The following is a 16,993-nucleotide window of genomic DNA, read 5'->3' as shown; positions in this document are numbered from 1 at the left end:
CAGCATAACTGCCAACATTGTTCTTTGACCAATCAGACAGGGTTTTTATTCCCTGGGATGCTTTCAGATTGCTTTGGTACCTGTTGGGTCCTGAGCGGTGTATTCTGTTCCAGATTGAGATTTTGAACGATAGTTCAAGATTTTCCTTTGGCTTGTCCTCCCTGACTGGTCTCTGGGGCACCTTTCTTTGTTGGATCACCTGCATATCCACCTTTCTAACTGCCTGCGTGGAGAAGACACGGTATTCCATTTTGGATGGAGGATTCAGCGCCCTTGGCTTGGAAACAAGTCTTGCTTTATGCCGCACCTTACAGAAAGGAAAAATAACAGCTTTCATTCCTAGGTAATCCAAAGAGCTGAGCTGAGGGGACAAATCATATCCGCGAGATAATGGCATAGTTTGCATTCATTCTATAACAAATGCAGATTTTAGTTCTGCTTTGTATAGCAATACTTGCTGCCTTGTACAATCTCCAGAGTCCTCATTTTTTCCTGTTAATCATGCATGTGCAGATAACCAGCCCTCACTCCTTTTCAAAATCATGTCCTATTTGTAAGGCAGTTGTGAAAGTAGGATAGTGGTAGGGCCAAGTGGATAAGTTAATCATTTTCTGAAGTCTCAGGCCTGATTCACACATGCAGAACAATTATGTGGTAGTTAGGGAGAAGAATGGATTGTCACACTTTTGACTGCACATGGTAGACTCCACCTTTGAACATCCTCATGCTCAAAGGTGGAATATATATATATATATATCTTTGCAAATATATGTGTGTGCAAGCAGCCATACTTGGGGCTCTTTGCTTGCTGTGCTGGTCTTCTGTTTGAAAGGAATTTTTAACCTAGGGAAACGTTTCCAAATGTGATCCTTCATGATCTCCTACGTGCAGCTTTCATTCTTAGGTAATCAGCTTTCATTCATAAATGCAGTAGTGATGTTCAGTCTTGCCATCTTGCATCTACCATCTCATTCCACCGCACGTTTGAACTATGCCTTAACGTCAAACTACATATTGTGCTGGGAAATTCATCAAGGTAGCCATCCGCTCCCCTAAGGTTATAAGGATTCCAGATGCTGGTGTAATGCCACAACCCATTATGTCATATTGGGACTGGGAACTCTTCCAGACCTAGCCTGTGACTAATCTAAGGATTGGATATAATTTATTGTCAGGAGAAAAAGCTACACTCAATTTCCTGCTCCCATCACATTTTTCCCGCTCCTTCTGAGCTTCTACTTAAAAAAAAAAAAACTCAGTTACCATGAGAAGGTCACTGTATGGTATATGAATGTTTAATTCGATATGAAGAAACCAAAATGCATAAAAAGGAGATGGCCATTAATATTACACATATTAGTGAATACTTACTCTACTGATAAATTGTTCTGTCAGGGCTGACTTCCATGCAGGACCGAAAATCCTGAAACTTGAAGGCTCAACTAAGCTTTCTCTACAGACTTGGGAGATTAAAGGTTTTCTGCAGGCTATCCACAGAAATTCTTCACGTGATATTTGTTTGTATGTGCCTTAGTTCTCAGTTAGGATTTCTGAGATGATCACATGAAATAAAACAAGAAGTGATGGTTGTTGTAATCTTTTAGAAGCCATCCAATCATCTATTATTTTTCTGGTGTTTAATCAATATTCATGTTGTTTTAAAAGACAGATTTTGGCATTGCTTATATGCTACGTTATTCTTGAACTGTTTGTTTACGTAGATACATTCCTCAGTGCTCTCCATGCCCACTGTTATCCAAACTTGTGTCTCCCGACAATCCCAGATACATCTGGGTTATCTCTCTTTGCCAATGGCCCCTTCCGCACATGCAGAATAATGCACTTTCAATCCACTTTCACAATTGTTTGCAAGTGGATTTTGCTGTTCCGCACAGTAAAATCCAACTGCAAAGTGCACTGAAAGTGGATTGAAAGTGCATTATTCTGCATGTGCGGAAGGGGCCAATGTAAGCTTCCTTATGAGAAGCACAGAGTTCACTGTACTGTTGTAAAGCAAAAAAGAACAAATGTAGTATAGTGTGTGTCAGACTAGGGCCTTTTCCACACAAGTAAATCTAAAACATTTTCAGAACATTTTTGATCTTCCCCTTCCACCATTTTACTATGATGTTTGTCTGCACTCACATCCTTCAAACATTTCAATTTGTGTTTCCATGGCTCTGCAGACATCCCTTTCAAAGCAGAAAAAAAGAAAAACAATACATGTGTGGGATTGCTAATCAAACCACCTATGCTCCACCGTAATAGCTTGCTCATCAGAGCAGGGTCTTCTACAGGCGCCAACCCACAAATGGGTAAAATCAACAACTGCCTATACATGTACCTTCTCCTTTGTGGCTCCCATCTTGTGGAATGGCCTGCCTGAGGAGATCAGAAAAGGCTTCTACTCTCCTGGCTTTCTGCAAACTATGCAACATGGAATTTCTCAGTAGGGCTGTTTTACACTGGCAACAGGGTAGCACTGTACAAAATGAATCATAGAGTTGCTTGGATAAATTATTAGGGACTGTGTAAAGTTTGCTGTTAAGTATGATCCTACTATGTAACTTTGCATCATTTAATATGTAATTGTTATACAGTTTGCTTCAGTTCTGTTTTTTAGGTTTCTCTGCTTGCGTGCCTTTTGCCTTTTGTTTTTCTTGGCTGACAATGATAAGGGAGTTGATTTTATGCTTTCTGCTCTTAACATTAGGAGATTATATGTAGCACCCAAGCATGGAGATTTAACTTTTAAAATACTTAATAATTTAGGACTTGTTTTTTTGATTTGCCCATGCCATTTGGCACACAGGCACTTGAATTTCTGAACAGGAACAAGATTTTTAGTTGGTTTTATAATCCTAATCCTATTGCACTGTTTACTGTGGATGTCTCATTTTGTTGATTGTATTGACTCACGGTGTTGTAATCCACCTGGAGTACCAGTGAGAAAGGTAGACTATATATAAATAATGTAAAGAAGCAGCATAAAAACAGTCCATAAAGCTAAGCAGACCAGTAAAAGGTACCAAGATTTATTTTGAAAAATAGGAAATTGGAAATAAGGAGAATAATTTGGTAGTGCTCAAGTTCTGCTATACACTTGAATGTCCTACAAATCAGTGATACCGTTTCCTTTGGAAGATATTTTGTAACCAATTACATATAACAGAAAGAGAAAAAGAGATCAGAAGTAAATTTCATTTCCAAGTGTTTTAACTTATTCACTCAGAAGGGAGTCTGATTATCCCCCGGCAAGCCTGTGTTGGACTCTACCTTGAAGATCTGAATTAATTTCATATCATTTTAGAGGAATTATTACTAGCATCACTTCCATGTTACTGGAGAGGTTTCATTGTAGGAACAAAATATTAAATTGACTTATAATTTTTCTTAATTAATACTTGGCAATAAAAGTGCTCCTTCAAAATGTCTCATGTATTTTTAACCATTCTGTTAGAACATACCTTTTGGCAATTTTGGTGAAATCATTTCAGTACAGCTATCATAGAACTGATGAATCTGTAAAAATTTTGAACCAATCAGTATTCTTTATTTTATTATTATAAAACAAATAAATACTTATTTCCAAGCCATCTCCAGGACACATTGCACTTACTTGATTTTTAATTTTTTATTGTATCATTTTAATTTTACAGTTTATAATAATTTCCTTCATACATTTTCAAACAATACATTCTCCCCCTTTTCTCCCTCCCCCCGTTTCATCTTCCTCATAGTTTTGTCACACAAACAGCAGTAAGTTCATTCTCTGTAGCCTCTTCTCCCATATTTCTTCATTGACTCGAGCTTCTTTCATCCAGTCCACGTCTATTGTCCATATCTTCAAAATTTCATTCTGTTTATCTTGCCACGTCTTATTTTTGGTTAATATATCGGAAATATCAAGTGTCACTTGTTCCCAGATATATTCTAGCCATTTCTGAATCCAGGACACATTGCATTACTCCTGCAATTTTCAGTCTCTTACAGACAAGTATTATGGGCTGCCATCAAGGTTTTTTTTTTTTAAAAAAAAGACCAACTATAGTTAGATTTTTTTTTCCATTTAAATTTTGGCAGAGCCCAAACTCATTGCTTTTACTTCCAAGCACCATTGTATTAAAAAAAAGGAGTACATTTGCTGCTGAGTTAGTTACTGTCCAGAAAATCCAGCTGAAACCTGCCACTGCCAAATCACAGGATTCAGCATTGGGCCAGGGACTTTAAATAGCTTTTTCTACCGAGGATTTTCTGCTGTCTAAAAAAAAAAAAAATCCCAAAGAAGCATGATAAAGTTTCAGTTTGAAGGATTGGACATGGATGGTTAGAAACTGAAAATTGCCACTTCTGGTATGGTTGCTACCTATCCAACTTTTATGATTGGATCATTTGTTTCTAAGTCTAGATTTGGTTGCCTGGTGTCAAGGATAAATAAAACTGATTCTGATCTCTCAAGTGACACAGAAAAGGAGACAGGGTTCTTTTAAAACATATGATGTATTTTTCAGTATTTCACTGTCAGGAATTGGGAACAACTGTGATTCTTTGTATGTATGTAGGGCCCAACCAACAGGTCAAGTTTGGGCAAAGTGAACCTTTAAAGTAACTTTGGAGGTTCTTTTCCAGGTAAAACTCCTAAGAATTCTGAAGTAAGGTAAAACTATACTTTTATCAAACTACCATAATCTTTAGTGGGTTTCTATACACCTCAGAACTGTCAAATAGATATCAGGGTTTTTTTTCTCTTTAAACAAAGTAAATTCAGAAACAATTTATTCAAACAAAATGTCAGAGTTTATTTTATTTTAGTACATTTTTATCCAGCTCTTCTCTAAAGGAGCTTAACGTGCACCATTCTCTCCTTCTCCATTTTAGCTGCATGACAACCATGTAGATCTGTCAACTTTCAGGTGGGGCTTGGAGATCTCAAGGACTACAACTGGTCTCCAAACTTCAGAGATCAGTTTCCCTGGAGAATAAGGCTACTTTGAAGAGTGAACTATATGGCATTATACCCTGCTGAGAACCTCTCTCCTTCCCAAATTCTGCCTTCCCTGGTTCCACCCTCAAATTTCTAGGAATTACCTAACCCAGAGTTGGCAACCTTAGCTGACCTCCAGAAGCAAAATGTTGGGGGAGAGGGAGGAGAAATCTGTGGGTTGCAATGGGTAGGGGACATAGGAAGGTCTTGCTTCATAAGCTGTGCTCTGTTCATGGATCTCATAGAGGGAAAGCCAGGATGCTACACAAAATGGCCATAGAATGTCAAATGTCTCTCTGCTAGGACGATCTGCCTTGCATGGAGTTTCCAAACAATCACCAGCTGCTATCAAAAGAATCCATCCATCAATGATATGAGGTTCTCAATATGGTGTAAAAACTCTGTATAGAAAGTTGCAGCAAATGTGGTTTCAATAACACAAGGTAATTTTAGCACATAGATAAGCATCAGTCATATTCTGTAGGTGCAGAATTGAATTTGCAGAACATCTCTCATGCTATGTCCCCTAATGAATGGTCTGCTCGTTGAGCATCAGTCTACTTGTGGTCCTTGGTCCAAGGGAAGTTCAGCTGGTTTAAACCAGGGCCAGGGTTTTTTGGCCCTGACCCCGGCCTGATGGAATGCTTTATCTGATAAGATCAGGGCTGTGAAGAACCTGATGTAGTTCCACAGGGCCTATAAGATGGAGATATTCCACCAGGCATATGGTTGAGGCAGCAATGATTCCATTTCTGGCCTTGTCATGCCCCGACAAAGGCTTTTGTTATTTCCCTATTAAGCTTCAGTTTCCCCATAGTTAGCATGGTTTTAATTCATTGTTAAGTCTTCTAAGGTAGGGTATTTTAGTTAGCCCCTGTCCCTAAGACATTTCCCAATAGAATTCCCTCTTTACCCAGCAATCCCCTGTTTTAGCTCTTGCCAGTCAGTCAAGGGTAGCTGGAGACTAGAATATTCGTGACGTATATGGGGGTCCATATACTACAAGTTAAGGTTAACAGTAATCAGAACCAGACAAGGACTGGAAGAACTGAAAGGAGGCAAGACATAGTGGACTTTCTTGAAAGCAGCCAAGAGAAGACACAGTCTACAGCTTCAAATCTGCTCAAGACAAACAAATACTCTGATTTAGATAGACCCAAGGGAGGAGTTAGGGTCTTGATTCTCTCAAGTAATAAACCTATTGTTGAACTGTTGAACCTGGCTTGTGTCTCCCTGACTATGTCCTAGCCAAGTATAGGACACCAAAAACAGATTTACTTGGAAGGCAGAACAGGCTTCCACTGTTACCATCCACCATCCCTCCTGCCACTCCCACTAGTAGGTGGAAATTCTTTCAATTCTCTCTCTTTTTGTAGGACTTTCTGAGCTCATTGTTCATGAGATGTTTTGCTATCTGAGTTGGTTAGGACATATAGATTTTAACTTAAGTCATTGTGTATAGGTTTATAGTTATTGTATTTGATCCTGTTTTATGAACTTTTGAGAACCACCCTGAACCCGAAAGGTGGGGAGCAGTGTAGAAATGTAATAAAATAAATAAATATTATATATGGTAGAAAAACAAGGAAGGAAGGACAGAGAGAGCAGTCTTCTACCAGTTTTGTGTTTAAAACAGTACAAAGTTTCAAAGTAGGCCAAAACTAGTTTGTTAGAAGTAACCTTGGCCGAGATGGATGGATGAGCAAAGTACAGGTGGGCCAGAAAAAGGTGCACGATAAATGTTATTTATCACATAGCTGTGCAATCCGTCACAGTGATATCTTGCAGTGACATCCCGAGAGTTTGACCCATGTCCATTTTGAATGGCTGATGCCAGCAAATCTGTTCCTGCCAGGTACCATTGAAGTATCACAGCTGATGATACTTTTATAAAAATTGGGTATTTTTATAAAGCTATTTTACATCCCTTACTACCAAACTGTGTTTATGTTTTTAAATAGGGTAAAAGTATTAATCCAGACTGAGCAAAGGGACCATTTCAGACTTGGGAAGACAAATACATGTTAACAGGAAGGGGCAAGATTCTCAGCACAATTTAAAGGCTCACTTTTAAATATATTCAGAATTAAAGTGTTACAAACCTGTTATGATTGGTTTTAAAACCTCATGTCACAATGTTTACAACACAACTTAAACCTTCATTAAAAAAAAAACAGCAGGGGAAGTTGGACCTTTAAATAGCTAAGTCTACTTTAATTGTTTGTCGTAGGTTTTCCAGGCTGTGTGGCCGTGGTCTGGTAGCTCTTGTTCCTAATGTTTTGCCTGCATTTGTGGCTGGCATCTTCAGAGGTGTATCACAGAGGAAAGTCTGTTACACACTGTGTCCAGTGAAAAGGGGATGTTTTTAGTGGGATATATATTGTCCATGTCTCAGGGTGGGGAACCAATCAGTAAGTGTTTGGGTGGAACTTGCTATGCAAAGGTGTGGTTGATAGTATTGTATTGTGGGTGGAGTTTTTCAGTCCAGGGAGTGATTCACATGTGCATTCCCTGCAGCAGCAACAGTCTTAGTGAATGCAAACCCTGTGTCTGGGTGGAGTCCATTGTCCATGAACCTAGCATGCCCTTGGCCTTTGATTCTGGTGTTTTTAATTACAGGTAGTCAAGTTTAATTCTCAGAGTCTCTTCCTTCTTGGTGTTTATGGATTACAATGGCCTCCCTCTACTTTAATTGTTTATAACAATAGTCATAAATCAGTAATCATCCCCTCTCAGAAGCACCACCCTGAAGTCTTGAATTTCAAAACCTGTACTGCCTCTTCCCTCTCACCAGCATTTCTCTTCTTGCTGCAGTGAACTAGAGGGTGGGTTGCGGGGGGGTTCCTTTTTAATGATGTGGCAGGCAGCCAGAATGATTGATCTATCAATAAAGTATACAATCATTGAAAAAGAAACATTATGTGGATTTTTTGAATGGTAAATGTGAGACATCTTGGTGGCAAATTCTAAAATTCTAAAAATTACTAATACTGGGCAATGCTCAGCAAGTAGGGAAACAAATAAAAATGCTCCTTGGTGTATAATTTTATGCATCTGTGTCTTCAAACTGAGCAATGTAAAATTCATCCTCATGTAATAAGTTTTCTGCCACAAGAGGGCACCCAGTCAACGTATTCTACCAACTACACAAAGATGTAAACATTATTGAATAATATAACAACAAGTACCGGTATTCTGTTTCTTTAAGGTGGCAGGGATTTGTTCAATATCTGACCAACAGATTAGCTATACAGATACCTTTTTTTCTTCTTCTTTTGTTAAAGGATTGCTAATTGATTCGTATTTGAAGGTAGAATTCTGCTTGAGATGTTCTGTCCACACTGTGACATGATTTAGTGATGTGGACAGAAAAGAGAAATAAGATCTTAAGGTGTACAGCACAGATATAAATAAAGTGGATGACCAGACATGAGACCACTCAATTTTTCAATGAATTGTAATGCTGCTTACAAAAATGTTAGCTTCATATCCATCATTGCTTGATATAGAACTATCCTAAGCAAGTCTTCTTGGAAGTTATTTTCATTTTAGTTAAAGAGGTTTCCTTCCAGGAATGTGTTCTTGGAATTGCAGCCCCATTCACTGACAAATTTAACTGCCATTTATACAAAAACTGCCTTGCAATATTACAATGAAAAACCATTTGTTTGTATGCATGTGTCAAACTATCTGTATTGAAACAACCACTTCTGTCAGTACTAGTGAATACGGATTGCATTGTCTGAGTACAGATATGTTGGTAAATGTTAACCTAAGGATGTTGAAATGTGTAAAGGGGCAGCTTCTGAAGTTCCCTCACATATGTGGCTTGTTCTGCCAACTACTAGCAAACTGAAAATTACCTCTCTTCCAATTGCAAATTAGTTCAAATGTATGGAAGAAAGAACCTTATTCACTTACATGTATGACTAAGCTTGAACTCTCTGCTGACCCAAGATCATTCAGCAAGCTTCCCTAGCATGAGTGGGGAATCAAACCTGGGTAACTTTGCATTGCTGATAACTGTAATACACTAAAACTCAACAGAACAGTGGTTCTCAACCTTCCTAATGCTGCGACCCTTTAATACAGTTCCTCATGTTGCGGTGACCCCCAACCCTAACATTTATCCATTTTACAGATAGAGAACACAGATGCAGAGAGTCTTAGGAGTCCTGACCCCCAGGTTGAGAACCACTGCAATAGAACAAGTTTCTGGAAAGAAAATGGCACAAAGGGAGAAACCAACAGCTGTTATTATTTTAACCACCATGAAACCAACGAAAGAGCACACTTGTGGAATGTGTTACTAAAACAAATAACTACATTAAGGTGAGTACTTTCCCATGTTTCAAGAAACCTTGAAATCCTATCACCTTGCAATTTTGTTATCTTGGGCTTGTTTGCCTGGAAGTAAGTCATGATGAAGACAGTGACAATGACTTCTGAGTAAACAGTATGTCTGCCAACTTCCAGGTGGGCCTTGGGATCTCATGGAATTACGACTGATCTCCAGGTGATATAGAACAACTCCTCAGGAGAAAATGACTGCTTTGGAGGGTGGACTCTACAGCATTATACCCTGCTGAGGCCCTTTCCCACTGGAGCAGCAGTGGCGTAGGAGGTTAAGAGCTCGTGTATCTAATCTGGAGGAACCGGGTTTGATTCCCAGCTCTGCCGCCTGAGCTGTGGAGGCTTATCTGGGGAATTCAGATTAGCCTGTACACTCTCACACACGCCAGCTGGGTGACCTTGGGCTAGTCACAGCTTCTCGGAGCTCTCTCAGCCCCACCTACATCACAGGGTGTTTGTTGTGAGGGGGGAAGGGCAAGGAGATTGCAAGCCCCTTTGAGTCTCCTACAGGAGAGAAAGGGGGGATATAAATCCAAACTCCTCCTCCTCCTCCTCCTCCTCCTCCTCCTCCTCCTCCTCGTCGTCTTCTTCTTCTTCTTCTTCTTCTTCTTCTTCTTCTTCTTCTTCTTCTTCTTCTTCTTCTTCTTCTTCTTCTTCTTCTTCTTCTTCTTCAACTCTGCCCTCCTCAAGGATACACCCTCAAACATCCAGGAATTTCTCAATCCAGTGCTGACAACCCTACTAAAAATGCATAAACAATTTTTTTGCCAAACTCCTCCTGAAGGTCGGGTGGTGGTGGTCTACAAACCTGTAAAAATGGGCTGTATTTAGTGAAACCATTGGCCTATCCAGCTCAAAGACTGTCAGCTGCTTTCCAGGTTCTTGGAAACCTTTTGTCTAAAACCAGTGGCTCGAGCTCTTTCAACTGCAGATTGAATCTGGAACTTTCCATATACAATTCATGTTCCCTATCACTGAGCCACATGAACTCTCTTGGAGTAAGGCATCACTATGTGGCAACAAAACATATATTTTTCCTCATCCTACTTCCTCTTTTTGGACAACCCAACTTCAGGAAAGGTTCTACATTTCTAAAATTGTGCCCAGTTTTGTAAACCACCAATTTGTTCATATAAAAACCACTGTCTTTTTGACACTGTGCTATTGCAGAACTGTCATGGCTGCTAAGATTTTGATTTCACTCATCCAAACAAATCTACTCATGTACCAAGTTATAAAGACAAAAATGTTTAACAGATGTTGGTGCAATGATTTCATATATCCACTGGATGGTGCTACAGAACTTTGTTATGAAACAATGCAGGCGAAAGAAATGTTTTGTTAAAAAAAAGAGAGGCATTAAGAGATTGAGAAGACAATTTGACCAAAATGAGAAATATATATAAAAGATGCCAAGTTATATCCACATACAACATACGGTCACCAGATCTGCTGACAAGTATAAATGGAGCTTAATTGCAGAGAACAAAACCTTTATAAAAAGATACTGCGGGAGAAGTACAATAGATCAGGATAGGTATCTAACAAATCTACATGAGAACAGCTTAATAGGATATTTTAAGCAGGGAATTCAACCTTTTCAGTTTCTAACAAAGGATTCCAATTCATCCAAATCTCATCTAGATTAAAGCTATCCATTCTGGACCAAACAATGTAAGTAGAAGTAATGTTAAATAAAAACAAAGGGTAGGCCCATTGTTTTACTGGCTGAAGATCAAAAGGCAAAGGAAAGAGCTTCTTAGAGTGTCATTCATTATGAGACTGAATGGGTCAAAGGAAAAAGACTCTTTGGTGTACAAGAAAGAGCACAAATCAGAACAATGACATTTTGCCTCTTTTATACTTAAAGGTTTTTTTTAGGTCAATGTCCTTTTCTGGTAATACAGGAAATCATCCAAATATTAATACAATCCCCAGCACACAGAAAGTATGTATTGAACAGAAAGACTAACAAGATAATGCTAAAAAGTACCTTTTGCAAAAGAGTACCTTGAAATTTGTCCATGGTTTCTTCCAGATTTTTAAAAATGTACCACTTAGCATTAAAAAAAAGGTAAGAGGGAAAGTCCAGCATTTAGGAATGTCTCAGAAGCTGAGTATGGTCCAGAATAAAACTAATAAAAATTAACATTCCCAGAATAGCGGTTTCTGAAACTTTTTTTTTGACATGGGGCCTACTTCCAAATTAATTTTGCAGTTGGATACTGACTAGCAAAATAACTCCCTTCCCCCCTCCCTAGTAGGAATGTCACTTCAGTCAGTACAAGTTTATGTTCTTTTTTTGTTTGCTTGCTTAATATTACAAAATATATTATATTACTGACAGGTTGGATTTCATGACCAGTTTGTGGATTTTGCAGAAACAACCCCAAATTTACCATCTTAAAGTCTCTTCTCCCACTTCCTTCTTCCTCTTGGTCTCTTAGGAAACAGACTGGCGGCAGCGGGGGTGGGGGATTATTGTTAAAATGCTCAGGAAAACAATGGAGTAAAAATGAAGGGAAAGCATTTCTGGAACTGAACAGAGGAAAAAAATTGCAGAATTCAAAAAAGGAAAAAGAGCATTTGGTGGCAAGATACATTGCAAACAACTCATGTTGAAAAGTCCTAAAAATCTATATCAATGTTTCCATTGGGTCCTAAGCAAAGATGACCAGAAACTGCCACAAAAATTGACAGAAGCTGCTATGGTGCTGACATTCCTTTGGTTCAGAAGCCTAAGCCGGCATGAGTGGGGGTGGAGCCAACTTCAGTTGGTTTCCACAGGGCTTTCAGCTCAGGAACACCCCCTATGCCTGCTGATGACTTACCCCACGAAAACAACCGGCATAAACTATTGAAAATGAATGGTAAGTTGTGGGGCTTGGGAATTTCAGCTTTTATCCCTCTTCCTGCCTTTTTAATCTTCTTTGGAGGTGGTGCAGCTGCCCCTTGGTTTTGCCATCTCTGGCTGCCATGCAACTGCCCCCCTCCGGTGGATTGCACTGTTAAGGTAAGCCCTAAACTCCTTTGCTGCAGGCCTAAATCAGAGGACTATATCACAACCATTTAAAAGGAAAAACACTGGGATCTCTAGACTTTCAGCATCTTGTCTGAAGATGCTGAAACATACATACATACATACATACATACATACATACATACATACATACATAGGGCATATATATACATACATACATACATACATACATACATACATACATACATAGGGCATATATATATATATATATATATATATATATATACACACACACACACACACACACACACACACACACATAGGGCATACACACACACACACACACACACACACACACACATACATACATACATACATACATACATAGGGCATATATATAACCCGGCTTATATATATATAAACCCGGCTCCACAGTTTCCTCAGCAATTGTTTGTAAGTGGATTATCTTGTTTCACACAGTTGCAAATGATTGCTAAAGTGCACTAGCCAACATGTGTGAAAACTGTCAGGCCTATGCCATTCCAGGCCTGGCATTTGCACATTCACAGCCCAGCTCAAGGCTATGGGGGCCTCTCTCTTTTGCTTGTCCTACCTAGTTCAATAGAGCTTAACCATTTCTTCTTATCTGCATTCTTGGAGGAGTTGACTGTCTGTACCAAACAATGCTGTTATTCTCACTGTCCTTTCACATGCTGATATTATGGGAATGCAAGGGTGGGGGGATGCCAGGGGTTGAACTAAACTGTAAAGTATATACCAGGGGTCAGGGAGTCAAATCCCTCAGTTTCGGCTACCTGGACCTGGGATGACACAGTTCCAATAACGCTCTTGAAATCTTCCTGAGTCTTGTTGATGAACTGGAGTAACAGACCCTTACAAAAACAGAATAATAAACATATTTGACTGAACACACACACACGCAAAACCTGGCTTTTACTAATCTTGGTTTTCTTCAGCACAGCCCTCAAATTCAAAGACATTTTACAGACCTAAATCTGCTTAATGGACATGCCCGAGCTTTCAGTTCTAATGAGTGATGGAACCCACAGTGTTCTAGGTTTGATTGTGGTAAGGATTCAGTTCAGCGGAATATCAAGTAAAGAAAAAATAACTTGGAGCAGCAGAATTAAAAAATATATATATTTTAAGAACTGCACAATTAAATAGTTCTTTTACATTTTCATTTCCTATGTGTTTTATTTCCAAGTTTTCTGTAAGTAAACATTAGAAGTTGATCCTCAACTAGAGCTTCAAGTTTACCGCTTCAAAGCGTATGGGGTCGTCAATATAAATGTAGTGGATTTAATTGTATTCAACAGCAGTTTCCTTTCCCAAAGCTGCTACATACTGATAAGTTCCAGCAACTGCATAGCATAAGGACAGGAACACTTTGATGAAACCTTCCCTTGTTTGAATGTGCTGTTTCAAAAATGTTAATAAATTTAAGTTTTGGTTGCTTTAGTGAATAGAAAGTAGACATGCTCAGGTGAAGCTTAATTAAAAACATTTCCTTTGAAATGCTGTGCTGGGCCATCCAAAATTACATTCTCTTAATTACCCTGTCTTAGGGTTGCCAACTCTGAGCTGGAACATCCCAGGAGATTTGGGGGTAAAGATTGGGGAGGGCAAGAATTGTGGGTGGGAGGGACCTCAGAGATGTGTGAGGTTGTTCACTCCACCCCCAATGCAATCATTTCCTCCAGGGAAACTGATTGTGATGATCTTAGAGATCTCAGGGCCCCACCTGACGATTAACAACTCTGCTTAGGATGGTACTACACTTCAAAGGGATCTTATTATTTGGAATGCTAAAGTTTCCAGTCAATACAGAAGGCTATTTGGAAGCTGGAATTTACTCAAAGTGTTCTCTTGTGTTAAAAACATCAAGAGCTGTTTTGCTCTATTGAAGCACATGTTGAATTCTTCAAGTGTTTTCAATAGTGAATTCTCAGAAGGGGATTTTATCCCCACCATGAGATGGCTTTTTGCAGCCACATTGTGATGAAAATATGCATCCTGTTTTTTTTTTTGCAGGCTCATGTGTTCTTGTGAGAGCAGTCAGACCCCTCCTCCCTCTATAAAGATGTATGTTCTAGATCAGTGGTTCTCAACCTGGGGGTCACGACCCTTTTGAGGGTCGAACGACCCTTTCACAGGGATCACCGAAGATTCTCTGTATTAGTTTTCTCCATCTGTAAAATGGATAAATGTTAGTGTTGGGGGTCACCACAACATGAGGAACTGTATTAAAGAGTCGCAGCATTAGGAAGGTTGAGAACCACTGTTCTAGATTCATGCACATTCCTCTATTTGTGTATGGGCCCTTTCCCTAGCTTCTGGAAACACTGGTCATTTTCATGTTCAGAACTGATTTTAATGGGGCATGCCTTCAAGACACATCCCTGAAACTCTATCAAACTTCCACTCTTAGGCCCTTTCCGCACACACAAAATAAATGCGTTTTCAAACCACTTTCACAACTGTTTGCAAGTGGATTTTGCCATTCCACACAGCTTCAAAGAGCACTGAAAGCAGTTTGAAAGTGCATTATTCTGCATGTGCGGAATGACCTTTAGTTAGCTTGTGTATGCTTTGAATTAAAAAGGGGGATATCCAGGCAGAGCTGTATAGCCAAACCTGGAAAAAGTCAAACAGCATTTTTTTCCAGCTTTCCAACTGTGGCAGAATGGCTCCTTTCCCACTTCTTATCTTTTTCCCTCAATTGATAATAGCGGCCAATTACCCCAAGATTGGACCAAAGCCACTGTTGTTCCAATTTTTAAGAAAGGAAATAATGATACACCTTCCAATTACAGGCCAATCAGCCTCCTATCTATCCCAGGGAAACTGTGCAGCGTGATCAATTCTCCGCTGAGAAACTTCTGGAATGGGCTATTCCTGTACTTGGTCCTGAAAGCAAATCCCGGTTTCATCATAGGGCCACTCCCCGCATTGCAACCACCGTGGCGCGTAATGAGGCACCTGGCGAAATATGGAAAAACCAAGAACTCTGGACTATATGCTTTCGCGTTCCTCGACCTCGAGGAGTGCTCTTTTGATTCAATCCCCAGGCAACTTCTTTGGAACAAACTAAGTGCTCTGGGGATAGAGAAGCGCTTACTTCTTCTCATCCAAAGACTTTATACTGCCACCACTTGCAGCATATGTTACAATCCTACCGGCTCATGCACCCCCGAAATAATTTCTAATAAGGGTGTCAAGCAAGGTTGTGTCCTTGCCCCTCTTCTCTTCAACCTGTTTCTACAGGACCTTCCAAATTCCTTCCAACTGCTCGAGGCTCACCCTCCCATCCTTGGCAAACGTCCCCTTGACCACCTTCTATATGCCAATGTGACCTGGTATTACTGCTCGCATTACCAAGATAGGGCTGGCCTGAAACGTCTCTACTCCACGCCGCTTCGCAGACTACTGCGAATGCAATCAACTTACAATAAACTATGAGAAGAGCTAAAATGCGTGACATTCTCAAAAAAGCGTGGAAACCAGCAGCATGGTCTATCAGTGGGAACAGAATTGGACTGAAGTCAAAAGTTTCAACTACTTGGGAATCCAAGTTTCCAATATAACTTGAATTGGACTGGAGTAGTACAAGCTAATATCTCCCTCTCCACCAATCAGTGCTTGGCGGCAGCAATTAGGCGGTTCTTCTACTCCCAGCAACTGGCAGTGAGAGCTATTTTGAAGGCAAACTGATCCCAAAAACCTTGTAGAAGGGCAGCTCCAATCTGGCTAAATCAGAAATCGCCAATCTAAAGCCTCTTGAGTCTATACAATCTAGCTTCTTTTCGTTTATAAACTACCACTTGGAATTTCGAACAGCGTGGTCATCTCTCCTTATGTTCGGAATTAGGTCTAAATCTTCTCGAAACACGTATATGGCTCTCCACCAAGCTTCAAGTTTATACTGGCTGCGCCTCCATTTCCGACCAGAACAGGACAGCCTAACAAAGCGAATGCTTTCGGATTCCTACCCACTGGGAGTCTCCTGAGCAAGGAAAAAATTAATTCGTTAGGCTTCTTTGGAGACTTCTTCATATAAACGTGGATGAAGCATAAAATAGTCAAACTTCTGTCGCTAAGGCTACTCGACATCGAAAATCAACTGCTATCTACTCAATACATGAAGGGCATTTTACCGGAGGGTTCCCACCCTCTTCCCTTCAGTAAAGGGCTACCAAGGTACTTTTACAATATATCTTCACCATATCTCCGACGTACCTTAATGCTAGCCCGACTGAACGCCCTACCTTCAGCAGTCCTGAGTGGCAGATTTCTCCAGATCCCATACCAACAAAGAACGTGTCCCTGCTCACAAAAAGCCATTGAAACAATCGAGCACATCCTCCTATATTGTCTTCATCCAGAAGACAATATATAGACCCACACACTGAGAACTATGCCTACTCACCAGACAAGGTCAAATCTTTCTTTCTGCTTTGTGATCAGTCTCCTCAGAGATCCCTAGACGTTGCCAAATTCCTGGCGCTGGCACAGCAGACTCGCCACAGATTCTAGTTTATTTATTTATTTATGGTTTTAACTGCAGGAAATGTCTGAACCTACTTATTTTAACTTGATTTTCCTCAACCTCCCTGTTGTATTTTAAACTTATGCCAATAAAAAGGTTGATGATG

The sequence above is a fragment of the Sphaerodactylus townsendi genome, linkage group LG09 (assembly GCF_021028975.2).
Source record: "Sphaerodactylus townsendi isolate TG3544 linkage group LG09, MPM_Stown_v2.3, whole genome shotgun sequence".
NCBI classification, from domain to species: Eukaryota; Metazoa; Chordata; class Lepidosauria; order Squamata; family Sphaerodactylidae; genus Sphaerodactylus; species Sphaerodactylus townsendi.
The sequence above is the reverse complement of the archived record's forward strand: the minus strand, read 5'-3'. Positions refer to the sequence as shown.